At 46.1% G+C, this 22,122-nt stretch overlaps 1 pseudogene; it reads right to left on the reverse strand.

Annotated features, from left to right (window-relative positions):
• The window catches only part of LOC136317746 (glutathione S-transferase P-like), a 39,715-nt pseudogene extending 32,966 nt beyond the window's left edge, over positions 1-6,749 (reverse strand).
• Positions 6,750-22,122: the final 15,373 nt, after the last annotated feature.

Here is a 22,122-nt window from a genome sequence, read left to right on the forward strand (position 1 = left end):
TATCTTCCTCTGTATAACAGAACTGAATTCCAGTGACTTTTTTTTTAATGTATTTTTTTATTTATTCATTTTAGAGAGGAGAGGGAGAGACAGAGAGAGAGAGAGAGAGAGAGAGAGAGAAGAGACAGAGAGAGAGAAAGGGGGGAGGAGCTGGAAGCATCAACTCCCCATATGTGCCTTGACCAGGCAAGCCCAGGGTTTCGAACCGGGCGACCTCAGCATTTCCAGGTTGACGCTTTATCCACTGCGCCACCACAGGTCAGGCTCCAGTGACTTTTAATCTCTAGAAATCTTAAAAAGCCAATCACATTCCCAAATTAGAATGTGCATCGTGACTGGTAACTGTGTGATCAGACCCAGTGTATTTATAGAAAACTTTTTCTATTTTATTATTTTCAACCTTTCTATTTCTTTGAAGTGTTTCCATTTTAAATTGAATATAGCTGTATTTCACTTGTATATCTGATCTGAGATTTTCTATCATTATTATGTGAGCTTAATAATTTATATTCAGAACAGGGGGCAATTTTGCTCCTTCAAGGGACATATTGCAATGTTTGGAGACACTTTTTGGTTTTCACAATGAGGGTGTGATGGTGCTACTGGCATCTAATATGTAGAGGCCAGTGATGCTGCTAAACAGCCTATAATGCATAGTATGGTCCTCCACAGCAAAGAAGTTGTTCTAGATCTTTGAGGGTAATGTATGTATTTTTCTCAGTAGTGATCTCTTAAGGATACAATCATTGACATTGTTGAACTGTGAATCACTACCCACTACACATTCACTAAATAACCACCAAGAGCGCTCTATCAACCAGGCTGGCAGTGGCACAGTGGATAAAATGTTGACCTGGGACACTGAGGTCCCAGGTTCAAAACCCCAAGGTTGACAGCTAGAGCATGGACTCATCCAGGACTCATCCAACTTGAGCATAGGCTCACCAGTTTAAGGGTGAGGTCGCCGGCCTAAGTGTGGGATCATGGACATGATCCCATGGTCGCTGGCTTGAGCTCAAGGTCATTAGCTTGGCTGTAGCCACCCCCCTCGGTCAAGGCATGTATGAGAAAACAATGAACAACTAAGGTGGTTCAACAAAGAACTGATGTTTCTCATCTCTCTCTCTCTGTCTGTCTGTCCCTATCTGTCTCTCTCTCTGTCTCTGTGTCACTGAAAACCAAAACATTAAAAAACTACAGACTTGTACATTAAATAATGCAGTAGAAAATGTGGAATCAAAGAGAAAAAAAAAACCAGTTGCATCATGACAACACAATATACCAAAACAGGTATGTGGAAGGCATATGAGAAGGAAATACGAATAATAAAAATACTTTTAGGGTGTTTCTATCCTGCCTACTGTCCTTGCAGAAAACAAATTGGCACCCTCAAACTGGATAATTCAAGGAGACTAGGAAAATAGCAAAAGTGTGGGCAGGGGTAGGTGTAAGTAGAGCACAGAGCATTTACCTGGCAGCTGTGGCTGATGCTATGCTGTGAGAACACTCCAGCAAGGATAAACCCTCCCCGGCACACCCCGGAGGGAGCTCGCCCGCTATACGGAATTGACTCAGCACTAGCCAGGCAGCCTTCTGACCTTTTTTGGCCATTTGCCCTAATGTAACACCCTATAGGCTGAACCCATGTATATAAGCTAGTTTACTTCCTGAATAAAGTGGATCTGCGCCAATGAACCTGGACCCCGGAGTCAGGTCTTTGAGTCTCCGTTGTTCTCACCCCTGGCAGGACTTGTTCACATACTGGTGCCTCGAACAGGGACCTAACTGGCATCCAAGGGACAGGTGAGTGACCCTCTGCAATGGGAAACCTTCTCCCTCACTCCCGAGCCCCGCAGGCTCGAGCCCTCTATGCCCTATTGCAGAATAGGCAAGTTAAAGTCAGTGAAAAGGATCTTTGTACCTACTGGGAAATCCTCTCAGGTTTCAACCCTTGGCTCTGGGACGCGCCTCTTTGGGACCCTGATACTTGGTCCTGAGCTTGTTCGGCCAAAGTACATGAAGGACAAACCTTCCCTCTCGGCCTCATTCCTGCCCTGCTAGTGATACATGCCTGCCTGACCGGTGCTCCTGCTGGGGACCCTCCGCCAGTGCCAAAAATATTACAGGCTACCCTTCTCTCTGGGGAGCTCCTACCTTCCTATTTGTTCCCCTCCACTGAGGAGGAAAGTAGTTTAGCCTCCAAGTTTGACAAAATCGTGGCTGAGCATGCAGAAACGAAACCAACCAAATTGCTAACTGCGCCATCAGCTCTGCTGCTGGAAAAAGTGGAAGTCGCTACTTCTGCATTCCCTGTCAGGGCTCAATGCCCCACCCCAGCCTCTCAGACGCCATATTCTACTCTAGCTTTAACTCCAACACGTGCTACAGACCCATGGGCCAGCCTATACACCTCCATGTGTCAGCAAAGAGATATTTCCTGTGCAGCATTGACTAGAGCCCCCTCACCTTTTTCTGGTCAATGTTAACCCTACTGCTGCATGACCACTAGCTTGGTATCCACATGACCAAACAACAGTCATTACTCTCAGAAAAGCTATCCAGGAAGATGGCCTTCATTCTCCCTATGTTCAGCAATTACTTGAAAATATCAGTATTGATTTAAATTGTCCCCATGATTGGAAAACATTAGCCCTAGCAGTCCTTACCATGGGAGACTTAATTCAATGGAAAGCTTTATACAACGAGCAATGTGAAATAATAGGTGAAAGAAATCAAAGGGCTGGTATTAACCTCCCCGGAAGCCCTCAAAGGAGAAGGGAAATTTGCCTCCTCTGCTGTACAGGCTACCGGACCCCCTCAGTATTAATCAAGTGCGCCTATGTACCACTAGAGCATTTACTCAAACTAATGCTCATGGAAGGTCCTTAAAGCTTTCCAAATTGCTTCATTCCCATCAGGGGGGCCAACAGACACAAGGGGCCTGCTTTGAATGCAAGGGCACAGGAGATTTTGCACGGCAGTGCCCTAACAGGAAAGGAAAGAATGATAAAAAAAAAAAAACCCCACCTTCTGTGTGCCCCCGTTGTAGAAAGGGATTTCACTGGAAGCGAGAGTGTTACTCAACCACCACTACACATGGAAAGCCTCTAGAGCAGGGGTCTCAAACTCGCGGCCCGCCGAACAATTTTGTGCGGCCCGCAGACTAATCCACGAAGTTCAAAATATTTTGGATAAAATTAAGTAAGCCTAGGGGCCTACTTGTATTTTTCATTTCTCTAGCATCCTAGCTAGATATTAGCTTAGTTAACAGCAGTTGTGATGCGAACTACAGTTTCTGGTCGTTTTGTGACACTGAGTAAACTGCATGTACGATTGTGCTTGTTGTACTGATTTTTTTTTGTTTTCAACTGCAGTGAGAAAAGTGTTGCGTAACAGTTGCCTTTTGTAGACCTAGTGTGGCCCGCCGAACGGCTGTGATCTTGCTCTGCGGCCCACATGCTGAGTTGAGTTTGAGACCCCTGCTCTAAAGCCTTTAAACGGGAAGCGGGGCAGCTCTCATTCCTGCCCATAAGAGACCAACTCCACACAGGAGTCTATTGGACCTTACCCTTAACCCAGAATACGGCCTTTCTAACCCTGTGAGTAGAGGGCCACCCCATCCTTGGGCTCATAGATTCTGGTGCTGATGTTTCTGTAATCAGAGAGGAAGATAAAAGGGAAGGCTGGGCCATGAGGCCCGGACCTTTAGTACAAGGAGTTAGTGGAGTACGATGGGCCCAACAAGCCATCCTGCCACTCCATTGGACAGATCCTGACAGGGTGACTGGAGTTTTCAGTCCTTTATTTATGACTGAATTGCCACATACACTTTGGGGACGGATTGTGCTGTCTTTACTCCGTGTCTTTATTACCAGCCAGCCCCCCCAATTCTAAAGGCCACTGCTCAATTAAAAACTTCAGAACCCATCAAACTTACATGGAATACCGACCAACCAATTTGGGTTGAGCAGTGGCCATTAACAGCCTCTAAATTAAAAGAATTACACAAACTAGTTCAGAACAATTAGAAGCCAAACATATTGAGCCTTCCACTAGTCCTCATAATTCACCTGGTTTTGTAATTCAGAAAAAGGCATCCAGAAAATGGAGATTCCTTCATGATTTAAGGGCTATTAGCAAGCACATGGCAAAGATGGACACTTTGCAACCAGGCTTGCCACATCCCTCCGCGGTGCCACGGGCTGACCATATTAAAACTCTAGACATCAAAGATTGCTTTTTCTCAATCCCCCTCCGTCCGGAGGACAAGCCTTATTTTGCTTTTACTGTGCCTTCTATTAATCATGCCCTTCCAGCTCAAAGGTATCAATGGGCAGTCCTATTGCAAAGCATGAAGAATAGCTCCACCATTTGCCAGTACTATGTAAGCACGGCAACGCAACCACTACAGGAATGGTGCCTCATCTATCATTATATGGATGACATATTAATAGCTCATGTCGATCCTACAATCTTAGAGAATGTTACCAGTAGCTCTTAACTAATCTGAATGCCATTGGGCTTTCTGTAGCACCAGAGAAAGTACAGACCTTGCCGCCCTTTACTTTCTTAGGGTACCACATAGGGGAAGAAATAACACCTATTGCCCCTATGCTTGCAATCCCTCAACAATGCTCTTTACATGAATTACAAGAGCTATATGGCCAAATAAACTGGATATGTTGATACCTATCTATTTCTACTGCTGAATTAGACCCCCTATTCTCCCTCTTTGTGGGCAACATAGAGCCTACTAGTGTCCACCGTCTAACTACACCAGCAAAACAGGTTATAACGAATATCAACACTGCTATTGGCTCTGTGTCACAGCTAGATTAGAACCTGATCAGCCAATCTCAGCTATTGTCCTAGCCCCAAAAGGCACTCCTACCGGTGTCCTGTTTCAAAACAAACCCCTTTATTGGGTATATTTAGCATATAGTTAGCTATCTAAAATCACCCCCAGCAAGACTGCAATCTGCATTCTTGGTCAGAAGCTGCTGTGAGCTTGTGTCACCTTGTATGGCCAAGAGCCTGATGTACTTATTCTGCCAATTCCTCTTGACCATATACAATTTTTCTTAGCCAATGATTTAGAAATGCAGACACTCTTAGCTAACTGTACTGGACAAGTATACAATCACCTCCCCAACAATTGACTCTTACAGACCCTACAAAGAGTCCCCCTACAAACCACCCCTCATTTGTATCTAGCATTACCCCTGTTCCGCACAGCATGCTGGCGTTTACAGATGCCAGCCATCCTATTATGGAATAGTGTTCAAAGTACAAATGGAAGGCACTAAACTCCACAAATTTAGCTATGAGGGATCTGTACAAGTAGGTGAACTACTAGCCATTTACTATGTGCAACGCCTTTGGCAACACGGCCCTCTTAACATTTTTTCAGATAATGCTTATGCAGTACAAACAGTCAAAGGCCTTGCCCATTCCACCTTCTGGCCCAAGCAGACATTACTAGATAGGGCTGTCAGCCAGCTTAAAGAACTGTTAGAGGAGCGTCAACACCCTTGGTATATTCAGCATCTTCGCTCCCATTCTAGCTTGCCTGGCCCCCTAGCGGCAAACAACACACAAATTGATCATCTAGTTTTAACAGTCTCCCCTATTGAGCAAGCCAGACAACTCCATGCCTGGTTTCATATGTCTGCCCATTCTCTCAAATCTCTCTTTCCCCATCTCACTCACACAACCTGCAAACACCTTGTTCGCTTATGTAAAAGTGCGGGCCCTTACTACCCTTAGGCCCCCTACAACCACAGGGTGTCAACCCTCAAGGCTTACAGCCTAATGCTGTGTGGCAAATAAACATCACTCATGTCTCCCAATTTGGCAAACTCCACTACATACACGAAGCAGTAGATACCTTCTCCGGAGCCATCTCGGCCACGGCCCTAGCAGGAGAAAAAACTACACATGCAATTCGTGCCCTTCAACAGGCCATGCTTTGCCTTGGTGTACCTTGGGAAATTAAAACTGACAATAGGCCCTGTTATACCAGCAGCCAATTTAAAGCCTTTTGTTCCCAGTGGCAAATCACACACTGCCTTGGCATTCCTTATAATCCCCAAGGACAAGCCGTTGTAGAATGGCGAGACACAGAAACATTAAGCTTCAAATTCAAAAAGAAAGGGGGGATATGCCCCGGGCCTCAACTGGAGAAGTGCTCCTCAGTGCTGTATTCACTCTCAATTATTTAACTTTTGATTCTGAAGGAGTAACTCCCGCTATAAACATTGGGGAGGCCTTCGTAGCCAACTGACCCCATTGCCATTAGTACACTGGAAGGACCCAGCCACAGCTCAGTGGCAGGGACTGCACCCCCTTCTAACGCAAGGAAGGGGTTATGCTTGTGTTTTTCCAGAAAATAGCCCACATCCTATTTGGATCCCAGGAAGGAATGTACGGCCACTCCCGGTGTCCCAAGATGACCCCTCCAACAAACCCCCCAACCCAGGAGATGGCGAGTCCCCAGAAGAAGACCTTGCAGCCAATGTGCACACCCATCACCTGGGGGGATATGAAAGCTTTGGTGGAGCAAGACCAGAGAAGGAATGGGTCCTACTTCGAAGTCATACTACGGGGGACTTTGCTAAAAATGGTACTACCAACCAAGGCTCAGTACTTTGCCTACAAACCCTCCTGTCCCTAGCTATAACAGCTGGGCCTGCCCCACTAACCTTGCCTTCCCAGGGTCGCCTCTTTGCCCGTTCCTGTATGACGAACATCTAAGAACACTCTTGAGAGAAGGAATTCCCTGGAGAGACTGCCACATTGACTCTGGCCCAGATGCGCAGACCATCAACCTCGGAGTTTGGCATCGGAAGCTGAGAGACGGAATGCAACCATATGCAGTACACAGCCCGCAGCAAGCCATCCGTTCCATGTTTGGACGCTGGGACCTTTGTGGGAAGGGGGCATGCATGGACCTACTTCCATTTTTTCTTTTTTTTTTTCTTTTTGTATTTTTCTGAAGTTGGAAACGGGGAGGCAGTCTACGTCCATTTTTTACAATCAAAATGGAACTATGTGTTTAACGGCACCTGGAAGGTCTCTGTAACACAATGGGAGGGAAATGACATCCCGACCCCTAGGAAGAATCCCCTGTTTAAGACCCCCATTCTATTTCCTAACTAGTCAAACATTACAGAAGCTTGCCTCATTGTTTAATCCAGATAATCTATTAGCATATAGTATAATAGGTATTATAGTTGTTTTAGTTCTACTAGGGTACGGTTGCATAATGCATAGCATTCAGAAGCTACAACAGCAACAATCAGTCATCAAGCAAGTTCAACTAGCCTTAATTAAAAGAGAAGAGGGAGATGTAGGTAGAGAGCAGAGCATTTATTTACCTGGCAGCTGTGGCTGATGCTATGCTGTGAGAACACTCCAGCAAGGATAAACCCTCCCCAGCACACCTCGGAGGGAGCTCGCCTGCTATACGGAAATGACTCAGTGCTAGCCAGGCAGCCTCCTGACCTTTTTTGGCCATTTGCCCTACTATAACATCCTATTGGGTGAACCCATGTATATAAGCTAGTTTACTTCCTGAATAAAGTGGATCTGCATCACTGAACCTGGTTCCTGGAGTCGGGTCTCTGCATCTCTGTCGTCCTCACCCCCGGCAGGCCTTGTCTACAGGTAGGTAAGCCACATAGAGTAAGTAGTACCCTGGTTCTGAAAACAAAAACCCTTTAGGACCAACAGATAACTTGTAAGGGGCAGTAGAGAGAGAGAGAGATAGAACCAAGGGCTACCTGCCAGGAACTGGGTATGTGAGCACATGAAGCATAGATCACTCCACAGGGACATGATGTTCCCATACAGCAAAGTACATATGGGGCTCTCAGGAAGCACTTGCTCTCTAGCTAGACCCAAATTAGCCCAGCCCTTCTCAATGATCTCATTACCCTTTCCCACCGACTGCTCATGCAAGGTTAACCCCCTTGCTCTGAGCATTCCCTGCTACTTAATTTAACTCCAGAACTGGTTGCATCAGTGACAGGTTAACCATGATGTGCAAGGAGACACTTTGCAGAATTCCCTCATCTTGATATTGTAAATATTTACACACACACACTTCTCTCCAGTTCCATCTCTATATGTTTGCCCTCTGTTTGTCTGTTTCTCTGTTGTCAGTCTACAAATATATAGAAAAAATAAGTCTGGTGATCTTATTGGGACAATGAGAATACAGGTGCCTTTATAATGCTTTATGCTGTTTTGTTTACTCTGAATTTTTATAATTAACCGAGATCAATTTATGAACAGAACAAGTTATATAGCTATTCACATTTTCTAAAAAGTATCTAAAGTCATAACAATAAAAATTATTTACAGATTGTTCTATTTAATTGTTAGAGTCATTTGCTCCCCAAAAGCTCTGCAATTACTTATCTTCAGTTTTCATGTTAAAACCTTGTAAGAAGCTTCTGTGTTGCATGGATCTCAAATCATATGTTGCCAGTTCCTCTGCTTATATAGTTCATGATGAGAATTGAGACTGAAGAGGGGGGTATCATGGGAGTTAAAACCCTGGATTCTGGATCTGGGTAACAAGTTTAAAAGTCAGTTTCAATGGCTGGCAGCTCCTTAACCTTGGAGAAACTACTTAATCCCAGTTTCCTCACCTCTCAAAGAGAAGTAATAATACCTTCCAGACATGGTTATCATAAGATTGGTAAAATACTAATAGTAACAGGTGAAATTTCATTGAGGAATCAGGCAATTGAGTAAGGTCTTGATAAGAATAACTTCATTGAATCCTCAGAACACCCGTGCAGTAGACATTATTATCTTCTCCATATTATAAGTGAGAAAATAGGATTAAAGCATTCAATGGTCTTATTCAGAATTGCACAACTAATAAATGATTGAATCAAGATTGATCCACAGTCTGCCTCAAGAATCCCATGTTGCCCTGGCTGGTTGGCTCAGCGGTAGAGCGTCGGCCTAGTGTGCGGAGGACCCGGGTTTGATTCCCGGCCAGGGCACATAGGAGAAGCGCCCATTTGCTTCTCCACCCCTCCGCCGCACCTTCCTCTCTGTCTCTCTTTTCCCCTCCCGCAGCCAAGGCTCCATTGGAGCAAAGATGGCCCGGGCGCTGGGGATGGCTCTGTGGCCTCTGCCCCAGGTGCTAGAGTGGCTCTGGTCGCAACATGGCGACGCCCAGGATGGGCAGAGCGTCGCCCCATGGTGGGCGTGCCGGGTGGATCCCGGTCGAGCGCATGCGGGAGTCTGTCTGACTGTCTCTCCCTGTTTCCAGCTTCAGAAAAAATGCAAAAAAAAAAAAAAAGAATCCCATGTTATTAATGTGCTTCCAGAAGGTCCATAAAACACACATGAGTTGACAGAAAGTAAGTACTTAATTAAAGGTCTTCATTATTAAGATGAGTAATAAAACATATAATTGACATAGTTCATGAACATCTGGTACTTTTTGTTGTTGTTTTTAAGATTTTATTTATTGATTTAGAGAGAGAAGGGAGAGAAAGAGAAAAGGGGGAGAGGAGCAGGAAGCATCAACTCATAGTAGCTGTTTCTCATATGTGCCTTGAGCAAGCAAGCCTGGGGTTTTGAATTGGCGACCTCAGCATTTAGGTTGACACTTTATCCACTGCAGGAGTTAGATACTTCATTCACTATGCAACCACAGGTCAGGCCATCTGTTACTTTTTGTTTCAACACATTGTGTTTATGAAGTAAAGAATTGTAACTATTTTGACTCTGAGTAAATGTGCTTATTCTCTAATATGATATAATTAAAAATAATATGCCAGTGTTTAATCTTCAAATTATGTAAATGCAAGATTCCTCATCTGGCCTATAAGAGAATAGAGAATTCATAGACTTGCACTATCCAATACAGTAGCCATTAGGCACGGGAATTGAGATATGTAAAACACATGTGGGATTTCAATGATTTAGTGTGAAAAAAATGTACAATATCTCATTACAATCATGTGCTGCATAATGGAAGTTTAGGTCAATTGTACTACTTGCCACAAGACAGGCAGTGAAAGAAGTGACAGGTTGTTGGAGCAAGGAAAGCCTCCACCTTTCTACTTTCTGTTTATATCAAAGAAATATAGTCTTAAAAATAATTTCACTTATTTCTATTTACTTTCTATAAAGTGGTTACAAAAACATTTTAAATTACCTATGTAGCTTGCATTACATTTCTACTGGACCATACTGGTCTTGGCAGGGCCTGACAGTGAGGCCTGAAGCTGGGTAGACATAATCATAGTTTATAAAATGCAAGTCCAGTTATAAAATCATTTATCAAAATATGATCAAAATATTATTATATAAAATAATATATTGATATAACTGTATGAACCGTAAACCCTAGATTATATTTAAAATGATAAGAAGCAAGGACAGAAAAGAGCATAGCAATGGTGAAATGTATGTTAGATTCCATCTAACAGACAAGACTCAAAAATGCCATTTCAATCTTAACTGTGACAATTAGAAAAGTATCATGTGTTTTTGATTTCAAGATACATATGTTTCACATCCTAATAATATTCTGGATCAGAATTCAGTGGGGTGGGGACAGAGGTCCTGGCGGGGACTGAAATGATGGGACTAAGTTTCAGGTTATCTTGGGATATAGTGCAGAAATATCAGCAAAAGAGAGCTAGAGGGAGGAGAAAATAAATGACCAAAGTTGGCTTTTGGTCACTGGGTTTCCTTCTCCCAGCCACCTAACAACTAAAAGCAGGAGTTGAATTTGTAACAGTAAGTGTTAGAGCTAGAGGTCCTGTTCATCCCGCTCTTCCATCGCTGTGAAGTCCTGGTTCATGCCTCCTTTTACTCCAGTCAAAATGACAAACTGGAAAAGCAGAGACAAGTTGAGAGCAGAGAACGCAGGAGGAGAGGATCTGACTAAAGGAGAAAGGAAATGAGGGCAATGGAGTAGGTGTGGCTTTTGGTTCTCATCTCTACTCCCCCAGTTTATTTTGCAACCACTTCCGTCTCATCCCTCGGTGAACTCAGGCTTAGCAGGAAGGTGCTGTGGGAAAAAAGGTGGCTCTTTCAGCATCTTGCTCAGAAGCTATGTCTCAGTCCCCCTGAAGCCAGAGCTGTAAATCAGGTCCCGAGCGCAGCATGAAACCACTCGGCCTGCTCCATTAGATTGGAAGGATGAAGACAGAGTGCCCCTTCCACCTTGGACAGAAGATGCCGACGTTGTCCTCTTGCACCCATCTGGAGAGCATTGGGTCAGGGCTGAATTCACCTGCCATCCTGGGTTCAATATACTCAGGTGGAACTTATGGGGCCTAAGCCTGGGCAGTGCCTGAAGATGACTATAAAGTGTATTATACACTTTGAAATTTGAAAATGTATTTTAAGATCTTGCTTGTAAAAAAACAAAAACAAAATTTGCCTGTCAATTTGCCAGTGTTTTAACTTATACTGGTGGCCATTTAATGTATATTGTACCCCACAGAGATGTATTGAACACCAGATATGTACCCAGTACATGTTACCTCTGTGTCTTTACTTCAGTCCCATCTATTATACCAAAGCCTCTGGGTCCACAGTGACACATCAAGTGCTCTGCACTCCTCATTAAGGCTCAGGGCTCAGGGGCATGGATTGCCCCGAAGACCACCAGCAACATGAGGAGGATTTGAGAACAGAAAGCTGTCTTCTTTGTCTGATACACAAACCTATGGGAAAAATTACAGTTCCCGGAAAATGCAAATTGGGACCAAAATGTGTACGCTTCCGATGAGAGGCATGGATAGATTTTTTCAATTCATTGGATCAATTAAGAGACTCTTAAATATTTTTTAAATTATTTATTTATTCATTTTAGAGAAGAGAGGGAGAGACAGAGAGGAGAGACAGAGAGAGAGAAGGGGGGGGAGGAGCTGGAAGCATCAACTCCCATATGTGCCTTGACCAGGCAAGCCCAGGGTTTCGGGCTGGCGACCTCAGCATTCCAGGTCGACACTTTATCCCACTGCGCCACCACAGGTCAGGCCGAGACTCTTAAATATTTTGAGCAGAAAATTATTAAGAGATTATTTCAAGAATCTTGTGGAGTAAGATTTGGGGTTTGGTGTATGGGTGTGTGTAAGGGGGATCTTAAGGATAAGGAATACCTGGGCCCAGGGGAAGGAGAGCAGAGCACTTTAGGTTTCAAAGACTTGTAAGGTCTCTACCTGAGTCTGGGGGACCGAGGACATGGCTTCATGAGGAGCACTAGTGTGCCCAACTCAAGCCCTGCCCAGGCTCCCCCTCCTGCCCAGCCACAGTCCTGGATGCAGCTTGCTTCTTTTATTTGTAAAAAGAGAAGGCTGTGTTTTATTTGGTATAAATTTATACATACTCTATAAATGTGAACGGTATGGAAAAGCTTTGCCATACCTGCAGAAAACTATTATTCATGTTTACAGGGAGGTTTTTTTGTCATTCCTTTTCTGTGTGTAGTTAACATTTTTCATAGAGATTCATGTGCAGCTTACATTTTTTTCAATTCAATTCAACGAAAATCACATGGTGTTAGTCTTTCTTATTTTACATAGTCTTGATAAACAGTATTTTAAATGTTTCATATTGTTGAGAGACTATTTACTCTGGTTTACTTAATTTATTATTCCCCAACTAGTATTTCCAGTGCTCCCTTTATCACAAATCTTAGATAAGTATCTTTATAACACACATACACACCCTCTGTCTATTTATCTATCATCTAGCAAAAGGAGATGAATGTGGACAAGAAGATGGACATGAAGATAAAGATGATACACGAGAAGATGGAGGATGTTGGGGAGGAGGGCTACTACTCCTTCACGTTAAGATCCAGGTTGGGGGCGGTGTCGCAACCGGGAATGAGCTGTACTGTCACTACTGCAGTGGTTGCGGAACCGGGCGGAGCAGCCCTGAGTCCGAAGGCGGGGGCCAGCCCTCCATACTGCGGAGAACCAGGCGGGCATTTTGCCGCAGTGTCACGTATTCTTGACCTCAGGCGGTCTCTGGCGCCGCCTGCCGTTCACACCGTAAATCTGCAAGGCGCGGCTGCTCTTAGTCATCGTTCCTTCTTCGCCTGCTCCGCCTCCATTTTGCTTCTAAACTGCGTATCCCTAACCCTTCTCTCTGCAGTTCCTATCTAGTTCTCTGTAAATTTAGGGGTCTTCGCCGTAGAAACCCCTTATGGAGCTAGCTGCTGTCATTAGACCCGGGGGAATGAGCAGGCCGAAAGGGAGCCCTGGCGGACGTGACCCGCTGGAAACTGGGCCAGGGGACAGGGAGAGGGGGTTAATCTTGACCCACTGCGCTTGCCGCCGGCCTGAGCCTCTTCTTGCACTTCCTGGTCTCTCGCTCTCCGCGGTCCCGGTCCGGGAGGAGAGGTCAGAAAGGACCGAACCTGGGGTGCGATGGGGACTGCAAAGCCCCAGCCCCTTGTAGCTCCCTCCTGCGGGCAGAGGACAGGGAAAGTGAGACCAGAGGGCCCCAGGCCTGTGGTCTCTGGGGCTGGGACCTGCCATTGTCAAAGGAAACCCAGAGCTCAGCAGTAGGTAAAGTGATATAAACAGATTTTATTCAGGACTATTGCAATAGAGGAAAACAGACCTCAGTAAGGAACCAGATTGGATTCTGAATACAGTACGGGGCAGGTGGGAATTTATAGCCAAGGAGGGAGGCAGTGTCGGTGGGTAAAAAATTATTAAGAGGAATCATCAAAATTAGAGGAGATTCTGGCTAAACCAACCTAAAATGATCCTGCTGAAGGCAGGCCAGGGTGACCAGGGAGCGCCGGGGGATGTGGAGGAGGAACCTGATCAAATATGGAGGATGCAGGTTCTAGCTAAACTGACTTAGGAGTCTTGCTAAAAATTGGACGATATAGAGAGGAACACAGAAGTCCAAAAGTCAAAGGCCTAGTTGAAAAGATCAAGAGAGGTGGAGTAGTTTGGTCAAGGAAAGGATCTTTGTCACTACTCCCTGGCTAAGGACACTAGAAATGCTTAGTCATGACACTTCAAGACAACAGGTCAATTGTTCAAGAGTAGGCAGAGGAACCTGTTGGGGACAGGAGGCAGCCATTTCTCTGTGCCCTTTGCAGGTCTCTAAAGCTCAGGTTGAGATCGATACTCCTCCTCCCCAATTCAGGATAACCTCATCTGCACCTGGCTCCTGGCCTGAGGGCCTTCCCCTGGTTCAGCCCCCAAGCTGTGTCATTCCAAGTGGGTACAGGAAGGACCTCAGTGACCCTCCACAAACCCAGTGTCAAGTCACCCCAAGTGGAGTTCATTTAGCATCCTCTCTTACTCAGAACCTCCACATACATGCTTCCGTGCACGTGTTGTGCTTGCACCAAGCTGTCAGAAGATCAGGGACCCAAGATCATCCCTCCTGCTGTCTCGGATCAGGGACCAAATAGCCTGACCCCAGACACCTACAAATGGTTTCCAGGCAAGGGATGATTCCCAACAGCCAGAATCCAGCCATCTGCTGCCCCAGTGATCCCAAAGACCCTCCAAGCACAGCTAGTTCACTGAAAGGGCTGCCTAGAAGAGGAGGAGGAGGACTGCAAAACACTAGAACCCAGTGATCCTAGCCTGAACACTGATTTGTTCACATAACATAGATCTCAGGGCTTAGCTATGTAACCGAACTTCACAAAGCTCGAAGATCCACACACATTTGTCATTTTATTCTTTTATCTACACGTGGAGGGGAAGCTGGGAAGAATGGGTCAGGAGGGGACCAGAAAATACTGCTCCCATGAAGTTACCTTAGAACTAAGCTGTGGGAAGTGAGAAAGAATTTACCAAGTCAACAAAGAAGGTCTGGGCTCTTTTGGCAAACGTGCTCAATGGCCCCAAGTTCCGGTTCTCACAGCTCAAGGCTGCCCCCTAGCAGCAGGGATGGGTAAGACAGGCAGCAGCCAGAGCATAAAGGACAATGTGAGGAGAGGAATTGTGTCAGACTAGTGTTGTTGGCAGGTTGACCACCGGCAGTGTGGAGAGGGCACCTGGGGAGCAACAATGGAAGCAGGGAGTCAGGACTGATGTGGGGCCCTGAACTCAGTATCTTGAGAAACAGAACCTTTTGCCTTTAGAAGACTGGTTTTTGCTAACTTTCTCCTCTTCACTGCAACCAATGATGATTTTTAAGTATTCTAGTGTTCCTAAAATCTGAGGATTTTGTTAGTCGTTGGTTAGGATTTCTGCAAAAATGTTTGACTCAAGCTACATGTGAATTAAGTTGATGTGCTTTCTTAATTTTTTTTTTTTTGTATTTTTCTGAAGCTGGAAACCGGGACAGACAGTCAGACAGACTCCCGCATGCGCCCGACCGGGATTCACCCGGCACGCCCACCAGGGGCGACGTTCTGCCCACCAGGGGGCGACGCTCTGCCCCTCCGGGGCATCGCTCTGTTGCGACCAGAGCCACTCTAGCGCCTGGGGCAGAGGCCAAGGACCCATCCCCAGCGCCCGGGCCATCTTTGCTCCAATGGAGCCTCGGCTGCGGGAGGGGAAGAGAGAGACAGAGAGGAAAGAGGGGGGGTGGAGAAGCAAATGGGCGCTTCTATGTGCCCCGGCCGGGAATCGAACCCAGGTCCCCCGCACGCCAGGCCGACGCTCTACTGCTGAGCCAACTGGCCAGGGCCTTGATGTGCTTTTTTAAAATACTTCTCCCAGGACAGTCTGGTAACTCCTTGGAGTTCTGCCTGTTGGTTTGGGGATCCCATCTGGTCTGTGACCCACAATCTCTCCAGCTTCCCAGTACTGCCAAGTGGAGAGTCTCTGCCTCGCTTTCTCGTTGCCCCAAGTCCCAGCGAGGTCCTTGGTAACTGGGACTGTGGATGAGGCAGGCCAAGTGTAGGGTGGCATCTCTAGTTTCAGCTTTTCCTCAGAACTGGAGGTACTTCTTGGTAATGAAGTGGAGCTCAGTCTCTTTGAAAGTGATTTTCTTCCCTGCATGTGTTTAACTAATGTCAAAGGTGACAGAAAGGTGTAGTGGAGGAAGGAATAGTAATACTGAAGGGGCAGGGACTGACAGGTAGGTACTCAAGAGCTCCCCGTGGCCTCTGATCTACATATTAGGTACCATGCCTTTATCACTGTGGGTGCTCTTCGCTGCCATTGCTATGCTTCAATAAAGTTGGAAACACTTTGACTTTCTCTATAAAGACACATAAACAAAATAAAACGAAAGTCTGAAAACAAAAAGAATAGTTTGGGAAATGAACATTATAATCCAGGTGAGAGGGGATGAAGATTTGAATTAAGGCAGGAAGTGCGGGGAGGCAGATCCACACTTTCTTGGCAAGCTTCTTGTGAACTTTAAATTAGATTAGCTAGAGGAAAACAGCCAGCATGGAGCATGGCACATAGCAGGTGTTAAATAAATACTAGATTGCAGCCCTTCTCCTCTCTGGGGCAAATCCTGTCAGAAAGCAGGCCTGTGACTGCTTTCTGTGGGTGCAGGTCAAGAGCTAAGCCTTGTTCTGGTCCCTGATACTTCAGCAAGGTTCCAGAGGAATGCCGTCCTCTTGTCAGTTCTGGGAAGGGTTTCTGCAAGAGAGGGAGAACAAGAGGTGACCTGGTTAGCCAGGATGACACACCCTTCCCAAACTTCCTTTCAGTTGGTCATATAATTTTTCTTCTACCATTCAAAAGCTCCTTCTAAGGATGGAGTTACTGTGGGAGCCTCCATGTGCTCTCTGAGGGGTTTTTCAGAATCCCACCATCCTGTGCTCGTAGCCCCTTACTCTACCTTAGCAGCTTCCCAGCCACTTGTCCATCTTGAATTCAGCCAACTAACCACCTACTCTTCCCAGAAAGAGTCTCACTCTGGTCTAAGGTTTTACAACACAAAGAATGAAGTGGGCCCTGGCCGGTTGGCTCAGTGGTAGAGCGTCGGCCTGGCGTGCGGGGGACCCAGGTTCGATTCCCGGCCAGGGCACAGAGGAGAAGCGCCCATTTGCTTCTCCACCCTCCCCTTCCTCTCTGTCTCTCTCTTCCCCTCCCGCAGCCTAAGGCTCCATTGGAGCAAAGATGGCCCGGGCTCTGGGGATGGCTCCTTGGCCTCTGCCCCAGGCGCTAGAGTGGCTCTGGTTGCGGCAGAGCGACGCCCCAGAGAGGCATAGCATTGCCCCCTGTTGGGCATGCTGGGTGGATCCCGGTCGGGTGCATGCGGGAGTCTGTCTGACTGTCTCTCCCCGTTTCCAGCTTCAGAAAAATACAAAAAAAAAAAAAAAAAAGAATGAAGTGGATGTCAGGAAGGAGGCAGAGACTGTAATATCCCACAACTCAAGCATTGTACTCCCTACCTGACCATGCTTTCCCACACAGCAGCACAACCTCCCGCTCTCTATGGAGAATACGGAATGTTGTATCCCTTCATTTAGAAAGGACAGAAGGGTGGAAGGAAGGAGGATGAATGCACCGATGGAAAGAAGGAAGGAAGGGATAGAGAGGAGAAAGAATGAGATCTAGTAACAAGGTTTGGAAGGAATAAACAGAAGGAGGGGGAAATAGAAAGGGGAGGTGGAAGAGAGAAAATGGAGGAAAAGGAAGACAGAAAAAGTGAAAAAATGAGATCTACAAACATATGAAAGGGATGAAGAAAGAGGAGAGGGGTGAGAGGAAAGAGGAAAAAACAAAGGGTAAGAGAAAGAGGGAGGTGAAGAACCAGAGAAGGAGGAGAGAAGATAAAGTGAAGGAGATCATTCAGACAGTTCCCAGAAGACAAGGAGGCAGAGGGTGGTTCTTAGGTCTCTGGCCCAGTTCTTCCTTCTGAATTTGCCCACGTGGCTTAGTAATTTCATCATTTGTCAATGAAGTACAGGAGTAGTAGAGATTGTCAGACCTGCCATAATGCTTCCGCCGCAGCACACACAGATCTTCCAGTCCAAGGCATCTACCGCTCCAAAATTATGGTTTACGATGTAAGAGGGTAGCGTCTCGTGCTGCAGGCAGCCATGGCCCCATCTAAGGAGAAAATGCGGTGAGAAGTGCACTGGATGAGGCTGATCTTGTCTTAGGGAGTCAGGAGATTAAAGCCCTAAAGCAGCGGTTCTCAACCTGTGGGTCGCGACCCTGGTGGGGGTCGAACGACCAAAACACAGGGGTTGCCTAAAGCCATGGGTCGCGACCCCGGCGGGGGGCGCGACCCGCAGGTTGAGAACCGCTGCCCTAAAGTCAGCACCTGCCCACTCTGAAGTCTCTCTCTTGAAAACCAGGTGTCTCTGCAAGGAAGAGAACAGTCCCCATAGGTTGGTTGTTCCCTTCTTCCATATTTCAGCATACTATCCCAGCTTAGAAGAGAAACTTCTGTTAGACTGGATGCTCCTGGCGCTGTTATACTTAGTATTCATAGCCCAGCATGGCTTGGAGGAGACCTGGGTCGGGCCCCCAACCCCTTCCAGGAACTCTTCCATTGTAACTGGATCTTTTCTGGCCACTTTATGAGAGACCACAGCTGGAGGGCAGGCTGGTATTCGGGGTCCCTCCCTAGGTCTCACTAGTGAAGTTGGTGCAGTGTGGCACCATGAGATGCTTCATCTTGGGCCTCTCTCCTGGGGTTCTTTCCTATTTAGCTTCCACAATCAAAAAGAAAGGTACCGGCCCTGGCCGGTTGGCTCAGCGGTAGAACGTCGGCCTGGCGTGCGGGGGACCTGGGTTCGATTCCTGGCCAGGGCACATAGGAGAAGCGCCCATTTGCTTCTCCACCCCCTGCTCCTTCCTCTCTGTCTCTCTCTTCCCCTCCCGCAGCCAAGGCTCCATTGGAGCAAAGATAGCCCAGGCGCTGGGGATGGCTCCTTGGCCTCTGCCCCAGGCGCTAGAGTGGCTCCGGTCATGGCAGAGCGACGCCCCGGAGGGGCAGAGCATCGCCCCCTGGTGGGCAGAGCATCGCCCCCTGGTGGGCAGAGCGTTGCCCCTGGTGGGCGTGCCGGGTGGATCCCGGTCGGGCGCATGCGGGAGTCTGTCTGACTGTCTCTCCCCGTTTCCAGCTTCAGAAAAATACAAAAAAATAAAAATAAAATAAGGAACAGCTCCATGTTCCTGTCAAAAAAAAAAAGAAAGGTCCCTTACTCACTTCACATATATTTTCTGACCCACTGCCCAACAGAGAAAGCTGAGGTAATGTTTGGCGTGACTTCCATTCCAGGTGTGTTTCTTCACAGCCTGCAGACAGGACAGTCACTCTCCGCGCCATCAGCTCTGCACTGTCACCCTGAGCTCTGCTTCTTCACTGCCAGCTCAGGCTCTTCTTGTCTCAAGGCTGGCATGGCAGGAAGATGGTATATACCTGCCTTCTGGGGCTCTGCACCACCCACCCCCAGCTCTTAGAATCATGGGGAAAGAACAGCTCAGCATTAAAAAAAAAATTATTTTTAAATTTTATTTAGAAAATTAACTTTAACAGGCTGACATTGATCAAAGAAAGTACATGGGTTTCAGGTAAACATTTTTATAGCATTTGAACCATTGAATATGTTGTGTACCAATCACCCAAAGTCAAATTATTTTCCATCACTTTATATTTATCCTTCTTCACACACATCCCTCCACCCCCTGCACCTGTCCCTCCACCTCCCCACATCCCTTCCTCCCTGGTAACCACTCCACTTCTATCTGTGTCCATGAATCTCAGCTTTATATCCTACTTATGTATGAAATCATAAGTAAATCAGCTTTTTCTGATTTACTTATTTCACTCACTATAATGATTTCTAGGTACATCCATTTGTCATAAATGGCAATATATCATCATTCTTATGGCTGAGTAGTATTCCATTGTATATATGTGCCACATCTTCTTTATCCAATCCTCTATTGAGGGACACTTTGGTTGTTTCCATGTCTTAGCCACTGTGAATAATGCTGTGATGAACATGGATGTGCATGTGTCTTAACATATCAATGTTTTCAAGTTTGGGGGGGGGTATATACCCAGTAGAGAGATTGCTGGGTCATATGGTAGTTCTATTCTCAGTTTTTTGAGGTACCATAATCCTTTCTTCCATAATGGTTGTACTAATTTGCATTCCACCAGCAGTGAATGAGGGTTCTTTTTTCTCCTCAGCGTCTCCATATGTGTTATAAGTAAACTATATATTGTCCTTTAAATGCAAAGTCTTATATGTTAACCCACAAAAATAATCAGAGATGCCTGGCTTGTGGTGGCACAGTAGATAGAGCATCAACCTGGAACACTGCAGTCACCAGTTTGAAACCTTGGGCTTGCCCGGTCAAGGCATATACAACAAGCAACAATCAAACAATGAACAACTAAAGTGAAACAACTATAGCTTGATTCTTCTCCCTGCCCCTTCTTTCTGTAAAATCAATAAACAAAATCTTTAAAAAAAAAGAATGATCAGGCCCTGGCCAGTTGGCTCAGCAGTAGAGCATCGGCCTGGCGTGCGGAGGACCCGGGTTCGATTCCTGGCCAGGGCACATAGGAGAAGCGCCCATTTGCTTCTCCACCCCCCCTCCTTCCTCTCTGTCTCTCTCTTCCCCTCCCGCAGCCAAGGCTCCATTGGAGCAAAGATGGCCCGGGCGCTGGGGATGGCTCCTTGGCCTCTGCCCCAGGCGCTAGAGTGGCTCTGGTCGCTGCAGAGCATCGCCCCCTGGTGGGCAGAGTGTCGCCCCTGGTGGGCGTGCCAGGTGGATCCCGGTCGGCGCATGCGGGAGTCTGTCTGACTGTCTCTCCTCGTTTCCAGCTTCAGAAAAATACAAAAAAAAAAAAAAAAAAAAGAATGATCAGAGATATAAAATTAATATATACCATTTGGTACACAGCAACTTTATTTATAATAAAAACTGGAAATGATCCAGATGCCCATCAATAAGTGAATGAATGAACAAATGTAGAAGAGACATTAAATGGAACCTTATTCAACAATACAAAGAAATGAATACTGATAAGTACAAAGATATCAATGAATCTCAAAATAATACTGCTACATGAAAGAAGTTTCACAGAAAAGAGTACATATTGTATAATTTAATTTATGTAAAAGTCTAGAAAATGCAAGCTGATCTATGTTTACAGAAAGCAGATCAGTTGTTGCCTGGGGACAGTGTGGGGACAGGGAGGAGCAGGAGGAAGGGATTACAAAGGAGAAGGAGGAAACCTTTGATAGTGAACAACATACTTACTTTCTTAACTGTGGTAATGTTTTTACTGATGTACACATTAAATGTATCAAGTTGTACATTTTAAATATGTGTAATTTCTTGTATGTCAAATACATCTCGATAAAGATGATTTTTAAAAAGATGTGTAGATCATGTCAGAGGAATGGCAGAGTGAGAAATCCCTTTGATCTCTCCCCTTGAAATTTCAACAATTTGGACAGCTATAACTCAGTGAAAGAACCCAGCTGGGTGCACAGGCACACTTGAAAGATCCATGCATTGAAACAACTGAAGGTGAGCAGGAAGTGATGGAGGGGCACAAGGTAAAAATACAGCTCCACAGACAAGCACTTGTGGTGGGGCTCTGGAAAGTAGGAGAAGCCCTGTGTGTCTGGGTTTCCTTCTGCCAAGGAGAGTGAAGCGATGGGGGGGGGGACACTCTTTAGAGTGAAAAACTAGAGCAGTGGCTGAGTGCAGGGACAAGGAAGAAGATGAAACTCTGAGAAACTGTTGTTATTCCTGTGATCTGTCTGCAGCCTGCACTTAGTATATAGACAAAGAAACACAAAGTCCCACAACCCTAAACCTCTCAGATACCACCTCATTCTGCCTTTACTGTCAGAGTGCAGAGAATATCAGTGGCATACCCTAGAACTAACTCTACAGATCCACTGTTTCCCCTGAAGAATAAGGGTACTACTTTCTGTCTGGCCCCCAATCTGTTGGGCACAGGGAAGAACACAGAGGCCCAAGATCACCATTGCCAGGAGGAAGAACAAAGAAGGTGATAAAGTCCTGTCAGCTCACTCTACACTTATAACAGCAACATCGCAGTGGGGATTTCACAGAGCTAAAACTTGTAATCCAAATACCAAATTGGGGTCAACTTAAAAAGCTGACCTTTGTGGGAGAAGACAAGATGGCACTGGAGTAGGAGGACGTACTAACATCCACCTCCCAGAACCAAAGTGGATTACAAACT

The sequence above is a fragment of the Saccopteryx bilineata genome, chromosome X, assembly GCF_036850765.1.
Source record: "Saccopteryx bilineata isolate mSacBil1 chromosome X, mSacBil1_pri_phased_curated, whole genome shotgun sequence".
NCBI classification, from domain to species: domain Eukaryota; kingdom Metazoa; phylum Chordata; class Mammalia; order Chiroptera; family Emballonuridae; genus Saccopteryx; species Saccopteryx bilineata.